Here is a 21,183-nt window from a genome sequence, read left to right as displayed (position 1 = left end):
TTTAAAATGAATTATTATAAGAAAATTCTTCCAGATTATAAAGTCTTGTCTTTCGAGGGGAAAGGTAGAAATCTTGGGGGTTACTGGGTCAAGATAGAACGGATGGAGTGTTTCTTGTAAACTTAGGACTTACACTGAGGGTTGCCTAGACGGCAGTCTGGCTTTGCCTAGACAAGCTGACCTCCCAGGGGCTAGCTGAACACCCTGGGAGTGAGTGCCGCATGTCCACCACCATAGATACAGTGGCGGTGGGAATGGAGCGTGGAGCCAGTAGGGCTTCTTTTTTTTGTTCTTTTTAAAAAGATTTTATTTAGTTTTAGAGAAAGGGGAAGGGCAGGAGGAGGAGAAACATCGATTGGTTGCCAATCGCACGCCCCCAACCAGGGTCCTGGCAGGCAGCCCAGGAATGTGTCCGGATTGGGAATCAAACCGGTGACCCTTCAGTTGGCCAGACATTGCCCAACCCACTGAGCCACACCAGACCAGTGCGTTGAGCCTGGCTTCTTCGTGTGTGCTTTGGGCTGGGTGAGCCTGGCAGTCTCAAAATGGGTGGAAAACCAGGGCATTACTTTTCATCTGTGGGCTGGAGAATTAGTCCTTTTTTGTTGACTGCTCTTTGCATTTCAGTAATTCTTTTCTTCTTCCTTTTTCCATTGCTACCATTTCTGTAGGTCCTCATCTGAAGATAGTGATCTAGAAAACTCTTATTTTAAGACAATCCACTTAAAACTGAGTCACACATTTAAAACAAACAGTAACATTTTTAAAGAAGTATTTTATTGGGACTAACTTTTATTGAGAAAAGTTAAAAAAATTGGAGTTAAGTTTGTTTTATATTATATGACAGAAATTTGGGATACAATGCAACAATATGTTATTTCTGAGAGCAAAGATTGAATGTCGACTTCTGTGGTGGAGTCATAACATAAAGAGGGTGTGTGTAAGTATTCAAATTTTCCCAAGGGTCTCTCTCAGTCTTTTGATATTCAAACCATTCTCCTGAAGAGTCGACTTCTCTTCCTCCATTTTTAACTGTTCAAACTCTCTTTGATCCTTATTTGTCCATGACCATGTGTGACAAAATCTCAAGCAGTCTCCAGGGTCATTTTTATCAACTTTAGGTGAAATGTGCAGTTTCACGTTACAAGTGAACCATGTTGTATTTTCATTTTTATTCCGTGATGCTAACCAGCCAAGAAAGTGAGCAGGAACAGATGCTCATGCTGATGTGAACTAAACATTAAATGATAACGGGATGACCTGTGCTTCCTCATGCAGCCTGGTAACTACAGTGAGCCAGAGACTGATTACTCAAGTAATTAGGGAACCACCCCCCCCCGCCCCCATATTAGGTTTTAGTTAAAGCCCTCAGTATGGGTTAGTGGGCTTTATAATCAACCATGTGTAGATTTGTCTGCCCTTCCTGGCACTTAACTAGGTTACCAAGCCTTGGGCGAGTTGTCTGTCCGCAGAACCACAAATCCCTGGTCTGCCAGGAATTTGTAGGGTGATAAGGCCGAGTTGCAGAGTGCTGGTGTAGGTTAGAGCCCGAGCACACTGTGTAAAACTCCTGGTGATACGTAGTGCACGCAGCTCGAGAAATGACCCGCTAGGGTTGCTGTTGCATTTGTGTGGTACCTTTCATTTCACATGTGACATTCTCATTTAATTCGGGCTAAAGAATTTAAATTTTTAGCAAAGTCACTGAAGATGTTTTCAGGTGTGCAGTGACCCGAGGGAACGAAGTTTCAGAAGATCGTATCTGGTGACTGCGTACGTCACAGATTGGATCGTATAATTTGATAGGCTTCTTCATGCCATAGATGAGAACGCCGAGACCCAAGAAAATTACTCAACTTTCTCTGGGTCACGTGGTTTTGTATCTGCCAGAGCCAAATCCAGAACCCAGTTTTCCTACTCTTGACTGTGTTTTTCAACCACACAGGTGCTCCTTGGCAAGTGAATCAGTTAAAAAGGCCCTCCTACTATACTCCCCTGGGAACAAAGTGAGGAGGGTCCAGCGTGTGTATTGGACGTGGGAACCGAGGGAGAGCACCAGGCAGCAGTCACTGAACACGGTGCTGATGATGTTGGTGCCAGTTGCCTCAGCTCTGTTCTATCGGGGTGGGAGTCAAGGATCCCGACTTTCAAGGCTGGTCCCATGGCCATACAATTCACGAAACTAAAATAAGTAGGATGGGTTGGTTTTGTTGTCTCCTAATGAGTTTAAACGACCGCCCTCTCCCGATGGAAGTATGAAGGGTTAACGGTGCTAGATGCCAGTGCTGAATAAATACGTTCGGCACGCTGCTGCGGAGCGGGAGCGTTGAAACCGCGGTAGTGTGCTGTAAGGGGCGGGTGTGTGTGGTGTCCGACCAGACGTGCGGCATAGTCCCAATTCCAGACTGAGTCCCGTGTCTACCTTGTAATCTCTGCCCAGTTGGAATCCCAAACCATTACTACACCTTTATCAGAAAGAAGAGCTATTGCCATAGATTCTTCTGTGTGTCTGTGTTTGGTTTTTTGGATGGATCCTGCTGTGTGGCACTGAGAGACAGACTTTGCTGGGCCCTGTTTGGTAAACAAATCTGTTCACGCACACTTTCCTCTATCATTGTGTGTGTATACTGGCTCTGCTTTCCCCACCAGGCACACGGAGGCTAGGCATTGAGAAGCTTGTTTGCTTCTACAAGTACGAACGCCCCAAAGGCAAATGCACACACGCATTTAAAATGAACTCGTGTCTACTACGTAAGCTTCCGAATCTTTACGGATTAACCCTGGGCCAGATACCTTGCAGTTCAGTACACACACTCATTACCCCGAGGAGTCACCCTTAAAGCTGCCACAGAACTGTCGATTGAGCTCGGTAAATACAGAAAGCTCTTTTTACCCTGGGGTTCATGGTGTGGGCCATAAGTGGGGTTACTCACCCAGGATGAGAAAGCAGACGACTGGTTTTTTCCAAGAAGGCATGGTTCGTCCCTGTCTCGGATTGGAATACGAACTGAATACATACCTATACAGTCACTTCCTACCTGTAGTTTTTTGTAAGTTTTATTTACTATCCCAGCCAAGTTCCAGTTTTTACGACAGGAAGTATGCATGGTTATGACAGGAATAAATAACTTGTTTTTATGATTACAGTACAGGAAGTAACTTTTCATGCCAAATAAATCTTTGGGAGGAAAAAAAAAGCTGGCTTATATATTTAATGTACATAAATTTCCTAGAATCTGTGTTCTCTTAAGTGAAAATAAAGCCAGAATATGGCCTTAATTTCTTTCTCTTTTGAACTTGGGTTTGTCAACAAATGTCTGTGTCTGTGTTTTAGGAAGAGATATTTTCAGGTATTTTTGTGTGACCCAATGTAATATGGAACCACTAAAAGAATTCTAAGTGAAAATAAGAAGGCCAAACTTGGTAGAATGCACGCATGAAAAGGCTGAAGACCCTAGATAGGAAGTTACTTTTTCCTGGAAGAGCCAGTGGCCCCATCATCATTCACGGTCAGACTCGCAGTTCCTCTCGGCAGCTACGTTCAGGAAGCAGGTGGTGTCAACTGTACTTTAATTAAAGCAATGAAAGAAATAAATAAGAAGCACACGGGCAGGACCATTTGTTCAGCATCACAGAGTTTGCATACAAGCAGGTTTAAAGAAAAAGAAAGAATTGGGTAGAATTTGAGTTGTGTTCATCACAGCCAGAACTCTAATGGAAGCTTTGTTTTTCCCTAACTTTAAAAACTAATCACGGGAAGAAAAGATTTTCCCCTCATCTTTCTGTCATCTTAAAGCCAGAGGAACACGTAGTGAGAAGATGCATAACGAACCATCGTTTCTGAGGGCTAATATGATACACACACGCATCACATGAATGGACCCCTGACCGATTATAAAGTACCCAAGGAGTGTTCCCCCATTCCAGGTGCACTCGCAGCCCCTGTGGGGCTGTGAGGCAGTGGGCCAGTGTTTCCCCGGGAGCCATAGGCTGAGGGTTCTGATTTAACTCTGTGACCTTGAGCCTCACTTAACCACACTGGCTAAAAACAAGATCTCTAAATCCCCTCTGCCTCTAAAACTCGGTATCACTGATTTTTTCAAAGAAGCAGTTTGCAAATTATAGGAAACTGTTCTCGGAGAACAAACTAGCGTGTTAGAGTAACCAGTACCTAGTTACCGTTTATTTTTTCTGAATTCTTCAGAGAACATAGTCGCATGTGGCATGATTAAAATCCTGCCTCGTGTTGTAGTTTTCCAGGCAGTTTCCTAGGTGCTGTTCGACTGCATGTGCACCCCAGCCTGCTGAGACTAGGAGACACGCGCATGGAAGGCTCCAGAGCAGTGCGGTCAAGGTCAGGCTCCCTGGCTCTGTGTCCTGGCTCCACCACCTACTGATTATGTGATGGCGTAAAGAGGTTGGGTGATCTGCTCCAGAGCAAAGTATAGCCAGAGGAGAACCTTCCTTTCTTGCTTTTTTTTTTTAATTAAAACAATTGTATTTACTTAGAAGCATTCAGGATGTCAACAAAACAGCTGCAGTTCTTTTTCCTGTGCAGTTAGAGGGGTATTCAGTTAACAGAATAACAATTACTCCATAGAAGCTGCATCAGAGGCCATTGGAGATGGAAAAACCACCTTCCCATAGACCTGATTTGTGCTGTTCCCCGCCAAGAACCCACTTTAAACTTCCAGGCCAACGTATGGCCATGCTGTACCAGGTGGGTAGTGGCTGCTAAAAATACCACCAGGACAGGGCTCTATGAAAGACCCATTCAGTAGGGTGGTAACTATACCGAAAAAAAGACAGCATACAGATTAAAAACAAATCTTTGCCTTACAGTTCCATTTTTTTCTTTTGAGTCGTGTACAAGGGTGTTTAGTGCTTTAGAGACAAGAAAAACACTGGTAGAACCAAGCTATTCATCATCATCATCATCGTTATTTTTCACCTCCTCTTCATCTGCCTCCTCTCCCTTCTTTTTCTTGCTTTTTTCAGCCTTGACGATCCCTCCTTGGGGGCATCAGACTTTTCTGTACTTCAGCCAGCAGCCGTCTCCTGTCCGTAGTTCTCCTTCAGCGTGGCCCTTCCTTTCACTGGCTGCTTTTCCCCTGCAGCCGTGTGACTCCCCATCTCTCCGAGCCTCACCTGTGCACAGTTCGGGATTTCGGGGTGATGCTTAGAACACAACAAGAAAAAGGCTGGAGGAGGCCTCCCGGGTGCTCTGGGATCTTCAGACTTCTTTTTTGTTCCCCCTTTAGGAGGGATACACGATTTCATTTCTCTTTCATGACGGGTCTCATCCACCTTTGCCGTGCTTCCACATTTTCTTTTCTCTTTAGCAGACACGGTGTTCCACCTCTCGGACCCCTTTTTCAGAAACCCTGGGGGCTGCTGCTAGTGCCCCTCCGGGCAGGTCTGCACAAAGTGCTGCACCTGCCTCCAGGCTTCCTGCGATCACCCTTGCCTGCCCGAGCTCAGTGGGTGCACAGCCACCCAGTGCCAGTCGCCCCTGCCCCAGCGTTTCTGTGGAGCTCAGTGGACGGCAGGGGCTGCGAGAGCGGGAGCCAGACACAGCCTCCCAAAGGAAGAACCTTAACTTGAACCCAAGGCCTTCCGTCTTCCCATGTCTTTCCGTGTGAGGCCACTCCCCCTCAAGTCTGTAGAAGTGCCACTGAAGAGCGCACTCCTTTTCATTGTTTAAAAGAAAACCCTGGCTAAACATTGAACATGAAGCACGTTTGTCACAGGCTTCTGTTTTGGTGGGGGAGGGGGAGACTGTGTGGAGACAGTGAGCCCGGAGGTCTGGAAGGTGGATGTGATTCTATAAACTTGGCCTCGAATGATGCGCACAGCATGTCAAATTACACACAGCGAGGCCTGTTCAGTCTCTAAAGTTGATTCCAAACAACCTGAGAGATCACCCCTCGTAGCCCCCAAAGCGATAGGAATTCCCAAAGGGCAGCAGCGTCTTGGCCACAGCCACACCTGTTGGGTTCCCGTTCTCTAGGTTCCCCACTTCCGCCGCCAGGCGCGTCCTCCAGGACCTTTATTACCTTGCTCGACTTCCCTTTCTGTGTTTAAACCTCTGCGTGGGCCGTCCAGGGTCCGAAGTGGGGATGCATTGCATGGAAGCTCTGGGAGCTTCGAGCCAGTGTGCGAGCACGACCCCAGCGGAAGAGGGAGCCTTCCTGTTCAGGGAGGAAGTCAGACAGCCTAGTATTTCCGTCTCCATCAGGCCTCTAATCACTGCTTTTATTTTTTTTCTCCAAGCTCGGTATCAGTAGGGTTTCTTTTTTAATGGAGATATTTAACACTGGCTTCCCTTAAAGGGTAAAGTGTTCCTGGTCGTTTGACACCATACACAACGTCCTCTTTCTATCAGGGAGGGTGGTCGGCTCCGGAGTGAGGGAGGAGGGCGACAGTGTGCGGCGCGGTTGGTTCAGAGTAAATCCCTGGCTCCGGTTTTCCATGCTCGTTCGCTCGTCCTCGGGTTGAAGACTACAGTGACATCACACGAGTGGTTCCCATGCTCTCCTTTTTTGAAGATCAGTTTGGTGAGGATCATAAAAACACACTAGTGAAACTTCCCTTCCAGAGGCCAAAACACAGATGGTTTCATTACACCTTTTACTGGAGTCTCGGTGTGTATCTTGGGCGTCCTCAAATGGGAAATCAAGGAGTTGGGGTGCAGCAGGCAGTGTCACCACTGAGAGAGGAAGGACCTAGAGTGCTGTGCAACAAGTCCTTGTATTTGGTTCCCGGTAAGTGGGAGCTGGTGTGTCCCTCCCCCTCCCCCAGCACTCCCACCCGTGGCGGAAGCACAGCCACACCCCTGGACTGAAGGACAGGCTTTTCACTTTAGAGCTCCTCCTTTAGCAGAACATCTACTAGTCCCTTCAGAAAGTGAGCTCTGGCACCATCGATACTCTTGCAGGTGGGATAAAAGCAACTTTCCCTACTCATCTTGTCCAGCTGTCGAGAAATTCCACTCTCCCCTGGTGTAAAGGATCAGGTTCAGCAGACGCCAGGAGAAACGCTAAAGGGCATATCTTAGCCCTTCGTGGCCAGTTTTGAAAGGGTGCTTTGGTGCGAAAGCCACATGGCCACTCTGCTCATGTGACAGGGTCTTATCAAGAGGCGTGTGTATGTGTGCGCCTGCCCGTCACAAACTGATCTGAAAAGGTTCATTCCTCTCACAAACCCCTGGGGTGGCACCCAGAGGCCGTGCCTGGGGTGCCTTGGTGCCCAGGAGGGCAGCTGATTTCCATGTTTGAAATTTGGGGACAAAGGAGAGTAACTCTTTTTCTTTCCTTGAAGGGTTAACACTAACCAGCTTCAGATTGGTTCACTTGAATCTTAAAATTACTTTTCTGGTCACGCGCACTGAAGGTCTAAGCATTTGTGAAATGTCTTTTTTCCCCCTTTCTCCCGATGCTGTGCTCTGGTGGCTGTCTAATTACACAGGGGTTGGGAAACCAAATTAGAATTAGGCGTGGCTGGTAAACAGCGATCACGGTGCATGCTTTCGGCTTTGCTTGTTGGAATGACTTCCCCTCGCTGTGTGGCTTTCCTCTCCAGGTTTCTTTCTCCTCCCCGAAGGAAATATCATAAACTCTTTGAGAAATACTCACAGGAAGTGAGTGTCCCTATGCCGGTTACTCGCCAGCAGCGACTGAGCGTTGACAGGTGGAGAACCTCCCGGATTCGTTTGAACATCCCCCCAGAGGGTCCACTCCCCGGGGGTGTAGACCAGAGGGGGGTCGTGTGCTGAGGGAGTTACAGAGGAAATGGGTCATTGCGTGTCATCCTGCGGCGGGGTGACTCAGGGAGCTGGGATGGGGTCAGCGAGGCACGTGGCTGCCGTCTCGGAGGCTTCTGCTCACTTCTCCGAGGGCAGGCTGTCTTCTGAAAGCCAGTGCCCCTCCACCACCAACTGTGATTCTTTTGCAATGAATCACTTCCAGAAATGAATAGCCACAGTTTTTTGGAATGACTGTTGGTTGTGAAATTCCCTCGTTTATAATGGCAGGTTTTCGGTTGGTGGTTTTATCAGAATTTCTCAAGATCAAAACGAAACCTCCTCTTTAAAAAGAAAGAAAGTACTCTCGATACAGAAAGCAAAAGTATTTCCAGTCTCCTGCTGAAGAACTGTCACAGAAGTCTCTGTACCTATATTTAGAGATACGTGCCCATATATTTGCCTGAATGTGTGGGTTCTTGGAATCATGGACTTATTGCTGGTAGCTGGTGGTTTCCTATGCAGAAGGTCGCTGGCTACAGGAAACGTATGTGGTGAGTAGGAGGTAGAGTGTAAAGGTTTTTGCTAAACCAGTGCTCGTCGTCTTGAGTCATAGATTCAAAGGACTGCTAGCAGGCTCTGTGGTGTCTCTGCTTTATGTGATTTGATGGATGGAACTGCAGCACTCACAGAAGCCTGAGAGAGGGTGTTTGGAACATGGATTAATTGATTGAATCTTTTGAATATACTTAACTAGACCTTTTGAGGAGGAAAGGATCTTTCACAGAAGGAAGTGGGGGTTTTTTCGGGGGGGGGGGGCTTTTAAAAGTACAGTTACTGCTGTGTAACAATTATTTTAAGTATCGTTCCATCCTCTTGTGTGAAAGAAAGAAATAATTCCATGGCCTCCATAGAGAAAAAGTTATGCCAACTCTTTTTAAATGAAGAAACTTCATTCATGTGTTACTCCTCACTGGGTTTTCCCCTCGGAGGAGGGGAAATGATTCTGTGAGAAGACTCACCTTCCGGCAGTACCTGCAAGGTGCCTCACTCAGAGCCGGTGGGCTCTCCCTGGGTGGCGGTCAGCCCCTCTGTCTGCCCGGAGGGAGAGGGAAGGGACGCAGTTACTGGAAATGGTGAGTGCAGCCTCAGGAATTACTCTCTCCCCGCAGTGGAGAAGTTGTTTGACCTACTGACTCATTTCATAGGAATTGGGAAAACAACCTAGTGTGGTTTTCCTTGTCAGTCCTGGAGGATTCTGAAATCTGTGCGTGTGCAAGTGAGACGAGCCGGGCAAAGGTGGCGTTGGTGCCCGCTGGTCCTGGTGCCCGTCCTCCCGAGGGAGCCGGTCCCGGTTCCCGGGCGAGGCCGTCTCTGCTGGGGGCACGAGCCTCCGTGTGGCTGCTCGGTGGTGAGTACAGATGCCAGCAGTGTCTGGCTTCCTCTAGTTCTTGCTTCTCAGTTTCTGTAAGTGGCATCTCATCAAAGGAAAGCTTTGAGGAGCCGGTTTCTTCCCTGGCACATCTGTGTGACCTTCTGTGTTTACTGGTAGAAAATACTCAGGGTGTGGAGATAGTTAGGAAAGAAACATAACAGGTAGACAGCCGTGGAAGTTAAGGGTTAAGGTCTTCTTGGCTGTTTTTTGGTAGCCTATTGACTTGAAGGCGGCTTTGATTCTGACATTTGTATTAAGCAAATTTTTGTAATGCTATTTAAAACACAAGTATGGAAGATAACAGTATAATCTAACAAAAATAATGTAATCACTAATAGTTAATGAAGAACATGTGTTTTGGGCACAGAACCTCATGTTTATGTGCAGAGGAAGTTTGGGTTCGTGATGTTTCAGTTTTAAATCAGTGCTACTAAATAAGCTCAAGTGTGAAAAGAGGACAGAGAACGTCAGCTGAACTTAGAAACTAAGATACTTGAAGTGGTTGATATTTGATGTGCTTCATCATTGCCTCAGGATAGTTTTGTGTGTGCTGGATCCCCCAAGGCACACCCTCAGGTTTCGTTCTTCATTCATGCAGAGACGTTGCATGCACGGTGCTTGTAGGGCTTCTCCTGCTCTTTGGAGTGCTCCCTGACTGAGCAGGGATGTAGTCCGGTTACTGCCCCCTGTCTGAATGCCTTCGTGTTGGGGTCCCTCACCTTTCCGGGGTGTCAGGCACCTCTGAGATGGGGACGGGAGCCCTGACCCCTTCGCCACACTCAGGGCACCTGCAGCCCCAGGGAAACTCGCCCGTGGCCCCCGAGCTAAGGACAGCAGCCTGAAGGGAGACCGGGCCGCGGCTCTGCTTCTCCTTAGGGCCCCAGCAAACACTGACTTAGAAAGGAGGCATGGGAGGCCGAGAGCAGCCGTTCCCCGTGGTGCTGGGTGGGGATGCGAAGCCGGAGGAGAGGAGGAAGGGTGGAGAAAATATGTGACTAATACTAAATAAAGATAGTGGTTAATACTGGGTGAACTTCCCGACAGACTTCCCAGAACATTTAACCATGTGTACTCGTGAGTACAGCGTGAAGTCCGCTAGAGGCTTCAAGACTCAACGTTAAACAGTTGTGGAGAGTTTTCCTCACGCATAATGAAATCTCTTTTCTTCCTTATTTCTTTTCCATTGGGTACGTTTCCAAATCAGGACAGTAAATCGTCTGAACTACAAAAATACAATGCATAACAATTGTTACAAACTGGAAAAATGATTCTCCATTAGCAGAAGAGAATTGGTGGGAACAGTTGCAGGATAGTTTGAGCACACACACACACACACACACACACACACCATTTTTAGAAACAGTAGTTCTTACTGCTGTTTGACTAAATTTAAGACAGTACTGTAAGGCTGTTGTGGAAAAAGAGTAGACATGAGTCTTGGGTGTGTTAAAAGGAGTACGACATAAAAGGGTAAGAAAATACGACTTGCATTAGTCAGACTCATTATTGTGTCCAATTTGAGTCACGTTTGAAAAGAGATTGTGGGCAGTTGTGAAGAGCTGGCACACGAGCAACAGAAGTTACACCCCCTCCTCTCGAAAGAGGGTTTTAGTCCGAAAAAGGCTAAAGAATTTCTTCCTGCTGGTCTTCAGGTAGTAACGGTCCCATTTACCTTTATGTTCGTGACCCTAGCACACTGCCTGCTTCCATACTTCATCTTTACTCTCTATTTTTATTTTATTATTTATTTCTTCCTTCTTACTGAATTTATCGGGGTGACACTGGTGAACAACATTACATGGGTTTCAGGTGCACGATTCCACAACCCGTTACCTGTATCGTGTGGTCACTGCCCCAGGCCAGGTCTCCGTCCATCACCGTCTGTTCCTCGGACACCCCGCTCCAGCGCCGCCCCCTCCCCGCCACCATCACCGCACTGTTGTGTGTTGTGGTGCTTCAAATGACTGACGTGCACAGAGACCTCAGTCACGCTTCTGTCACAGGCTCAGCAAGAGCAAGCAGATTGAGATAGAACGAGAGGATGTGAAGTGCATAATAAATAAGTTTGTTGGCTGATTGAAATAGATAAGAAAGACTTATCTCAATTGCCAAGGTGATAAAAGAGACAAGTGGCTAACGGAGGGAAGTTAGGACATCTTTGGTTGGGACCTCTATCAAGGCGAGACCAGGCAACTCTGTTTTGGAGGAAGGAAACTTGCATGGATTCATGGGGCAGACGCCGAGGGCCTCCTTTGCTAGGAGGCAGGACTCACGACAGGTTCCCAGTGCGTGCTGAGTGCTCTGACTGCCGCAAAAAACAATGTGCTGGGGACCTGCAACTCGCAGCTCCTGTCCCTGACGCTTCCTGCTGGAGGTGACGCGTGCTTCCACTCCCGTAGGACGGCATTCGGGGAGTGAGCTGGATGGCCGAGGGAGGCAAGCACCCAGAGGGCCCAGGCACAGGAACAGCATGCGTGGAGACTCAGAGCTCCGAGGTGTGGTGGAGGGGGCGGGGGGAAGGATGGGGGACATGAAGCTGGTGGGGTCGTTGATAACAGAGGTCTAACGCCCAGCACGTTTGCCGGGAGACGTCTACCTAGGAAGGTGATGTGGCCAGAAGCACACTTCAGGGAGGTCAGTGCAATGAGGAGAACACAGTGGGGAAGGAGGGGGCAGGTGAGGTGAGGCAAGCGACGGGATAAAGAAGGCTGTGCTGGTCATCCAGTGGAGAAATGATGGGGACACCCTTGCAAGTGGATTCAAGAGAGAATAATAGCAGGTTGAAAAAAACAAAAGGTGAAGTAAGGATAATAGTGGCTTAGGTTATTAAGCAGTAGCATTTGCCACAGAGTGAAATGCAAGAGGAAAAACAGGTTTGAGGGGAAGACGAGGCGGCATTCGGACATGCTAGCGTGTGTGTGGATGGAGAGAGTGGAGACCTGGGAGAGTGGGGAGGCGGGCTGTACGGATTTGGACCTGGAAGTTTAGATTAGCAGCCACAGTGCAAAGTCATTACCTTATCCATGGTGTTGACTGGTGTGGAGACCCGTTTCCAAAGCAGTGGATCACTCTCCCAAAGTTTTTTACACGGTGTTTTTATTTATTTTTTAACTCATTTGTAGTAATACTTCTTTTAAATAGATGATAATAGAAGAAATAAAAATTATCTCTGATCCCATCACCAAGAGCTCTGCTCATATTTGTGTATAGTTTCTTCCAGTGTTGCCTTGCACTCAGGCACATGCGCACGTGCTGTGCAGAACCGGCATCGTTCTGCAGAGGGTCTTTTATTTCCTGCTTTAAAAAATTAAAAAATTTCTTTTGTCCTCACCTGAAGACATTTTTTCATTGCTTCTAGAGAAAGGAGGAGGGAGGAGGGGGATGGGAAAGGGAGGGAGAGAGAGAAAACATTGATGCAAGAGGCAAGCAAGCATCAATTGGTTTCCTCCCATTCGTGCTCGGACCGGGGACTGAACCCACAGTCCAGGCATGCGCATGACCCCAATCAAACCCACAACCTTTTGGCTACAGGACGATGCTCCAACCCGCTAAGCCACACTCACACTGGCCAGGGCTGTCCTGCTTTTTAAGTGAGCATTTCTCCATGTGCTTAAACATACTTTAAAAACATTTTTAATGGTGCGTTATATTCTCGAATTTGGGAATGCTTCATTTGCTTCCTTTTTAAAAAAGCCATCTTAAGCCCTGGCTGGCATAGCTCAGTGGATTGAGCGCAGGCTGCGAACCAAAGCATCGCAGGTTCGATTCCCAGTCAGGGCACATGCCTGGGTTGCAGGCCACGGCCCCCAGCAACCGCACATTGATGTTTCTCTCTCTCTTTCTCCCTTCCTTCCCTCACTAAAAATAAATAAATAAGATCTTTTTTAAAAAAAATAGCAGGTCTAGACTTAAAACATCTGCTCTACTCTTAAAAAAAAAGCCATCTTACATTATAATTGTTATCCTTTGAAATACATGAATCTTGGGCAATTTCTAATGATTTCCTGAGTATAGATTCTTTGCAGTGAATTCATTAAGTCAAAAGAGCTTAATTTTTAAAAGATTCTTGATATTTTTTGCCACATTGTTTTCTGGAAAACTTGTACTAAGTTATCCGCATTGTGGCAATGTATGAAATGCTTATCTCACCATATCTTCATCAGTACTGAGTATTATCTTGAAAAAATCTTTAGACAAAAATGCTACATTATTCTTGGTTCATTAATTTAACAGCTGTTTAATGAATATCCACTCTGCCAGGCATGTGGTATTTTTAAATGGCTACTAGTAAAGTTTAGCTTTTTCATACGTTTATTATCCTGTTTCCTCTTGTAAATGCTCAGTTGATATCCATTATCAGCTTTTCTATTGGGGTGTGACTGTGGCTGTAATTTATTTGAGAGGGGTGTGTGTGTGTGTGTGTGTGTGAGTGTGAGTGATGGGGGTAGGTAGATACTGGAGCGAGTATTTTTCTCAGTGTTTTAAGTTTGCTTGATTTTTTTGAGATTCAGAACCTTACATTTTATTTAGTTGAGTAAATGATTTTTGTCTATTTTTTCCTTTGGGACTTCTGTTACCTTGGCTTAGGAATTCCTTTCCACTCAGAAATTAGAAAATATTCTTCTAATTAAAAAAAATTATATGTTAAACTCTCCAATCTAAAAGTAAGGTGTGAAGAAAAAATGCCCCCAACATTGTGCACTGAGGCGTCGCTCTCTCTCCATTAGTTTTGGTGCTTCCTTGGGTTTGTATTTCGGGACCTTTTTCTGTTTTATTTAGCTGTAGGAGTCCATGAATTTGGGGGAATATTAGTACCCAAATGGAGGATGTCATAATGCCTTTTTCCAACACTTTTAATGAAAAATCTTAAGCATATAGCAAATTTGAAAGATTTTTTCAATGAACTCCCATGTATACACCAGCTAGTTTCTGCAATTAATATTTTACCACTTTTTTCTTTATTCATGTAATAATTTTTAAACCTCCTGAATCATTATTTGAACTTAAAAGCGGAATATCAAAGACATTTTCTCTGTTTCTGTCTAGTTGGTAAGTTGGATTTCAGAAAGCGTTTAGCAGTTTGTATTAGCACAGTCAGTTAGTGAACACCATCACAAATACCAAGAGGCAGTGCTCCCAAAACCTGTCCTTCAGCTTTATCGTGAGCATGGTTCGATTTTTAAGGGCTGTGGTTGTCGCTCACACACAACGAATTCGTTTCTCAGACGTGAATCCCCGCAAGGCCTCTGCCCTCCGGTGCAGTACAGTTGCTCTGTGTCCTGGGCCCCGGACCACAGAGGACGCTAAAGAGAGGGACCCAAAGGCCCCAGGGCGGGTGCCGCAGTGGTTGTGGAGGGCTGGGTCAGTGGGCCTTGTCCTAGCAGGGCTGCCTGGGCTGCCGCGGGCTTTGAAAGGACTTCCACCGCAGTCAGGCCGCTCTCCTGGGTGGGTCCCACCACACTCCGCCACGGGGCCCTTCCCATGAAGGCTGCTTTGCCCAGGGCAGCCTGTCACCCCAGGGCAGCCCTGCTGACATTCATCATCGAGTGTCCCTGGTTCACGCAGTGATCGGGTTGAGTAGACCTTAGGTCAAGGACTTCGATCACCTTTTCCAGCCTAATGCAAAGCCCCATGAGTCTTTGCGGCCTGACAGCATCCCGGCCCGGAGACGGGTTTGCACTGCGTCTTACCAGTGACCCGGCCCCTGCTGCTCAGTGGGCGAGCACCCAGCCAAGTGGGAAAATGCGCCACCTGCAGTGAAGAGGAGCCTGTGGTCACCACCAGAAACTAGCCGTGGTTTACCCAGTTTTCTCTGCTGCATTCCCTCCTAAGTCTCAATTTCCTGTCTGAAGAGAAACTTGATTTTATTAGATTATATAGAAAGATTTTTTTCTCTATTCAAAATCTGTGATTTTAATCTCAAACATTGAATGTAGGTCAGTGTCCATCCCTTCCGCAGAAATCTGAGAAGACAATTACTTTTCCAGCTTCGCTGAACGATACTTTCCAGGACGTTATAACCACTGATGAAGTTCAGCAGACCTGGGTCTAGGGCTGGAAATTGTAAAGCCATGAGCTCCCGTGAAAGGAATGAGAGGGCATTCCTGAGAGCTGGCGCAGGAGGAAGCCTTACTCACAGGAAGCTTATTCGCTGACTCGCTGCTTACTGAGCACATTCCCGCCTTGACCCCCGGGACACTCACCCTGTGGTCCAGTGTCACCTTTGCTCTGGATTCTCTGCTCTTAGCGAACGATGCTGTAGTGTCTTTAAGTCTGGCCAACAAGGGCTTTGAAATTGGAGAACAGTCATACTGAAAAAAAAAATTAACCTAAATTGATGTCCTGGTAACATCAGCAATCAGAAGAGGCATCCTATTTGAATGAATGATTTTTGAGAAAAAAAAATAAACAGCCTGAGTTTTTCTCGTGCCACTGCCCCCTCCACTTTTACGCTCAAGCAAGAGTCAGCCCGTGGCTTCCCAAACCCACTGTGCTGTTCCTCTCTCTCTGCCTTTGGAAATCAGCTCCCCTCCTGATGGCTCTGCCCACCCCCAGCACTGTCAGGAGTCAGGAAGCAGACCCAGAGGTGCCCCGCCACGTGAACCCCGCCCTGCCCAGTGCTGCCTTTCACTGCACAGATGGGAAACACCGACATGCAGGGCTTAGTGGACGTTGGTCAGTGCGCCAGGAGCAAGGGAGGGCAGGCTCAGAGCAGTGCGCCAGCCCATGGCTCTCCCTGCTGGTAAAACTCGAGGATGGCTGATGCGAGAACCGTCGCCGTGCTGTGCCTCGGGTTCGTGAATCATCTTCCGAAGCCGCAGCTAGTTTTTAAACGAGGAAAATGAGATGGTGAGATCACCGATGCTGCAGCGTGAGTGTGAAGTCACTCACCAAAGCCTGTGATGTTAGCACTGGGAATCCTGAGGAAGGTGTCATTAGTGAGTGAGTCAGACCTGTGTGGGGCCTAGTATCTGCATAGGTGTTAACAGGCCAGAAGTACAAAAACTTCAAAATGAGTTTAAATTAGAACATAATATAAAGTTTGGATATACCCACAGGCAGTGGGATTATATGACAGGCTAATAAAACAGACATTGGAGTATGTCTGTAACTTTTAAGATAGGTACGTATCTTGGAGAGAAAGCTCTAAGGAAATAGTGTGTTACCGTCAGGGATTTAAAAAAAAAAAAAACAGCACTGAAAAACAGCACTGTAGACAGATCATGAGTATTTTCCAGTGTGCTATTTTTAATGTGCCGGTTTCACCGAGAACACTCTCGTATGAAACTGATGATAAGTTCTGAGCTAATGTGTGCCAGTCATCACTGACTAGCCCAGAACTCCAGCTCATGCAGTCGCATTTCCTGTGGCCTCCGTGCCCTGGGGTCTGGGTTAACAAGGATAATTCATTTCTGTGGTCAAGGCTCTGATTTTTCGTTCATGTAAACCATGCGTGAGAACATACCTGATCTAACCCAGGTGCATAGGTTGCTAATAGTAACCTCCACAGTAGCTAACCCTGCAGCCAAGCACCTTATGCTGGGCACTGTGCCAAGTGCTTCACTTGGTTTATCTGTTTTAATAAAGGATCCTCTGTGGCGGGTACTCTTGTACCCATTTCACAGACAGAAAGCCAAGGACCAGAAAAGTCAAGTCATCGTCCCCAAAATCATACAGCTCCCACTCCTACCCGAGTAGGAGCCAGGGTTCTAATCTCAGCAGCCTGGCTCCTAAGCCCAAGATTTTAATCTGCATCCTATTCAAGTTCATAAGTGACTTCTGTTCTGGAGATATTTTTATCCTTTGGGGCCCTCAGTTTCATTTGGTAAGTTACCTCTCACAGGGGTTTTCATGTATTAGGGAAGAAGGGATGCAGCCCCCAAAGCTGGGCATGTACCTTCATCGCCTGCTTACAGCTTCTTATTAATGGGGCATATGACCTCAGCCTGTCCCCATGGCTCCAGCAAATGCACTGTTAGTTATAAGAAAGTAGGTCCAAAAGAGGTAACTAACAAAGCATCTATTCCACTACCAAAGAAAGAACAAGAAAATGACAATTCAGTATGGCCCATGATGGAATTTTCTTTCTTTTGTTACTGGGAATGGATACAAGCTCATTAACGTTGTGCCTCCCAGTGAGTGCAGGCCCATGACTGAAGTGCGGTGTCAGTCTCCAGAAATCTGTTGTGCTGTGATACTAGTGTACTTGGTTGACTACAGAGGCCGCAGTTAGGGGAAGCTGGTTTTCCACCGACGTGGCAGGAAGGGCCTTCCCGTTCTGGTTCCTCTCTTACCCCAACTTGAAGGTCTCTGTCCCAGCCAGTGAGGCTGGCCGTGTTTGCTCTCTGCACAGAAGCTCTTTCCTTTCCTCTTTCCCTAGCCAACCTCCACTGTTCCCTTCATACGAAGCCTCCTCCAGGCAGCCTCCCCTGACTGCTCAAGACCCATCAATGCATGCCTCTGCAGCATCCTCTGCTTACCCCTTTGTGCATGTGTCATACTAGGTTCTCACTTCCTGTTTCTTGTGTGCCTTCCCTGACTCGCCTGGGCCTGGTGAGAGTTTGGATTGCTATTGTTGGCTTCTGGATAAACACTCGGACACACAGGACGTTCCTTATGCGTGTGTGAGTGAGGAGGAGCAGTGGAAATGACACACCTGGTTCCGGGGGAGCTGATGCATGCAGTGGCTGGTGCCCACAGTTTGGAAGGTGCTCCTGTGTGCATCCCCGGACTGCATTCCCCCTGGCCGGGAGGGGCGCCGAGTCCCGTGGCGCTGCCGTGAGGCAGCAGCTGGCCCGGAGCACGTGCACAGTTCGTGAGGGGTGAGCCGGGACTTGATCTGGGTCTTCACTCCCAGGCCTGCGCTCTGACCTACCCTGAGAATAAATATCCCGAGGCCAGTTCGTGAAACAGGCAGCAGAACCCGTCACAAAAGCGGGTCATTCTTGTCCTAAGCAACCAGACCCAGGGGAAGAGTGGAGAGAGTTTGCTCTCTCACCCTTTCCTCTTCAGCATCCTCCCACCTGCCGTCTCTTCCAGTGAAAGCCTTACAGGGACACATGACGGGTCTTTCCCAAATTTCAAGTGGTTGAGGGGGTGACCCTTTTAATATGCAACCAGGCTGGCTGTTGCCCGCCCTTTTTTTGAGGGTAGAGCTCTCGGAGAAGTGGAGAACCATGGGGGTTCAGGTCAAGCCCTTGAGCAAACTGAGTAAGGTCTTGATGCGTTAGGTGGGCGGCATTTGTGCTGGGCGCTGAGGATGTGCGTGGTGGGGCTGGCTTGGCTGGCCAGTCAGAGGCTGCGGACAGGTGGCAGGCTGGGATGGGCTGTGTGGTTAAACAGCTGAGCAGATGCTAATAGCAGACTGGGGTGTTCTTCTCCACAGCCCCCGAGGTGTGTGTGTGGTGGGAGGGGGCATTGGAAGCAAGGGAGCCAGCAGCGTCTTGGACGCACATGGAGCTGGAAATGAACGACACCGGGATGGCGGGGTGCCTCGTGTCCACAAGCAGGCAGCCCCAGGTGTGTAGTTCCACCTGGGGGCAGGGGAGAGACTTGGGGCAGCATTTCCTAAACTTGAAACCCTCTGAGTTTAATACTCAGCCCTGCTCTGTTCTAGGTACTTCCAGCAGTGTTGTCAAGAGGAGGAATTTTTAATTTCAGAGAGAAGTTAATTATGCCACCACAAGCAAACACTGAACTAAGTTGATAAATCCCTGCAGTCACTGGAGTGTCAGTTATTTGCACCTGACTGTTTGTGTAAGGAGATACTGGCCTGTATCATGGTTTTATTAGGTGGGGCGAGGCCAGGAGGAGACGGACGTACAATTAGAGGTACCTTCTACAGGACATTCCCAGGTCAGAGCGACTCAGAGAGGTCGCCGCAGGCTGAGTCGTCGTCCACTCAGTCACTCAACATAGGTTTCCTGAGCACCTGCTGTGTGTGTGCCACTCGGTGCTGGCTAGCACCGAGACAGTGCCGGTGATGAGAACAGCAGGCGTGACCTGTGTCACCGTGGAACCTAAGTACGTGCACAGAAAAGCAGTCCAGTGAAAATTCAGGTTACGTGCACCCTGGCTGGTGTGGCTCAGTGGGTTGGAGCGTCGACCCGTAAACTGAAAGGATGCATGTTCAATTCCCAGTCAGGGCACATGCCTAGGTTGCGGGTTCAGTGCCCAGTCAGGTGCATATGAGAGATAATTGGATCTGTGTTTCTTTCTCACATCGGTGTTTCTCTCCCTCTCAATCTGTCTCCCACCCCCAACCCCTAAAATCAATAAGCATGTCCTTGGGTGAAGACAAGAAAAAACAAGGCTCCGGAGTGGGAGTGAGGTCAGCCTTTGAGGATGGAGAAGGGGGCAGATGTGGCCCAGGATGAGGGAGCAGCAAGCAGGTGCAGCCCTCACAGGTGGTCAGTTTGGTCAGAGGGCGCCCATCTTGGAAGTCCAAAGAGGCTCTTGGAACCCCTGTAAGTGTGCCCAGCCCAGGGCATTCCTGGCTCTTAGGAGAGCCCTCGTTTTCAAGAGACTGCCCATTGCTCTCCTCTTCTGTTAGTGTCACTCACAGAGGGGAATAGATGGGGATGTACGATGAAGGCCAGCCTCAGTGAACTTGAAACTAGTTGTTGTGTCAGGGACCAAAGCGCTCAGTAACACGCCCCAGGGTCCATAAAATGACTCTAAGTGGAACTGGTTTTAAAACAGACGGCCCGGCTTGCTCTGCTGCGACACACGCGTGCGCAAACACACACACACACACACACACGTCTTGTGGGCCAAGGAGCTGGTGGTCAGCACAACAGGGGAGTAAGAGGAAAAACAGAAACTGTGTTAATTCTAGAAAGGGGGGACACCCACATCGTTGGGCCCTGGAAGCTCTGGAGGGGCCATCCACGGAGTTACGTGGCACTGCTTCCTCTGCGGTCATCAGGCTCTCCGACATCCACGCCCCTCAAGTGTGGGGAAGGCAAGGGGACCCGCCAGGTGGCCTCAGGCCCCTGTCCCACTTTGGTCCCGTGTCCCGGGGCCTCCGTGCCGAGACAGGACGTTTAGGGACAGCCCTGGTAGCTGGGCACCCCCCTCACTGTTTCTCTGCGTGCTCCGAGAAGCACCCCCCCCTTCATTTTAGAAGAAGTGAACTTCGAACTTACAAGGAAGAGCGTGTTTTAGTGTTGTGTAAACACTGTGGTTAGAAGGATCACCTTCTAATCTTTTACTACCTGTAGGGACAGGTGGATGCAGAGAGGCTGCTGGCAGGAGAGGCTGTTTTTTTCAAGGCTCTGTTATGCAATACGGCAGAACACCTTTGAAGCTGCAGGGGGTCAGAGCAGCTTGTCCACAAGGCATATTATGCCGAAATCTCCTGTTTTAAGATCTCACTTGCTTGAGCGTCAAAAGGAATGCCTGTGCCCACATTGAGCCGGAGCTCCGGGTGCATTGTCATCACCCCTCTGTATTTAGAGCAATCTTTTAAAGACTACTTTCAGAGTTTCCAGAGATGCCAGTCCAAAGTCATTCCCTTCAGCAGCTGTTTTGAAGAGATTGTTATATCCTAACCTGTGACCCTGTGTTCAGGTGTGTGAGGAAAGAACAAATGAGAATATTCCCTCTGTCCAGCTGTGTAGTGGAGGTAGACAGTGATTTAACAGGTTCCGGGGGCCAGGCTGTGCCGAGCTTGCTTCTGGGACAGTGACCGGACGCGTGAAAGGAGAAGTGGAAGATATTTTTAGCACATTAGGGCTGCTTCGAAACACTGGTTTTCTCTCGCCTCCCCACCCCGCCCCGCGATTCCAGCAGGGAGACGCGGCCGTGTTGAGAGCATTGCCTCCACTTCCACGTGGGAAGGTGTGCGTCTGTGCTGTGCTTCGGAGTCTTCGTGGGGACTGGTGAGGTTCTGCTGTGGAGCGGCGTGGAAACCCACACCGACACTCAGCCAGGAGGTGTGACAGCGCTGCCAGGGCCTGGGGGCGGGGCCCTGGCGTCCCCCTGTGGCCCAGGGACGCACCTCGCC

The 21,183-nt window shown here is 48.3% G+C and overlaps 1 long non-coding RNA gene across 1 annotated transcript; it reads right to left on the bottom strand.

The window, feature by feature from the left end:
- Positions 1 to 1,172: 1,172 nt before the first annotated feature.
- Positions 1,173 to 18,361, bottom strand: LOC118497181. Its single transcript, XR_004899719.1, has 3 exons — positions 18,352 to 18,361; positions 11,767 to 11,768; positions 1,173 to 1,531 (listed from the first exon to the last, which is right to left on the bottom strand). It is a non-coding gene; the product is annotated as an uncharacterized LOC118497181 (long non-coding RNA).
- Positions 18,362 to 21,183: the final 2,822 nt, after the last annotated feature.

The sequence above is a fragment of the Phyllostomus discolor genome, chromosome 10 (assembly GCF_004126475.2).
Source record: "Phyllostomus discolor isolate MPI-MPIP mPhyDis1 chromosome 10, mPhyDis1.pri.v3, whole genome shotgun sequence".
Taxonomy (NCBI): domain Eukaryota; kingdom Metazoa; phylum Chordata; class Mammalia; order Chiroptera; family Phyllostomidae; genus Phyllostomus; species Phyllostomus discolor.
This window is presented reverse-complemented; position numbering and strand designations above follow the sequence as displayed.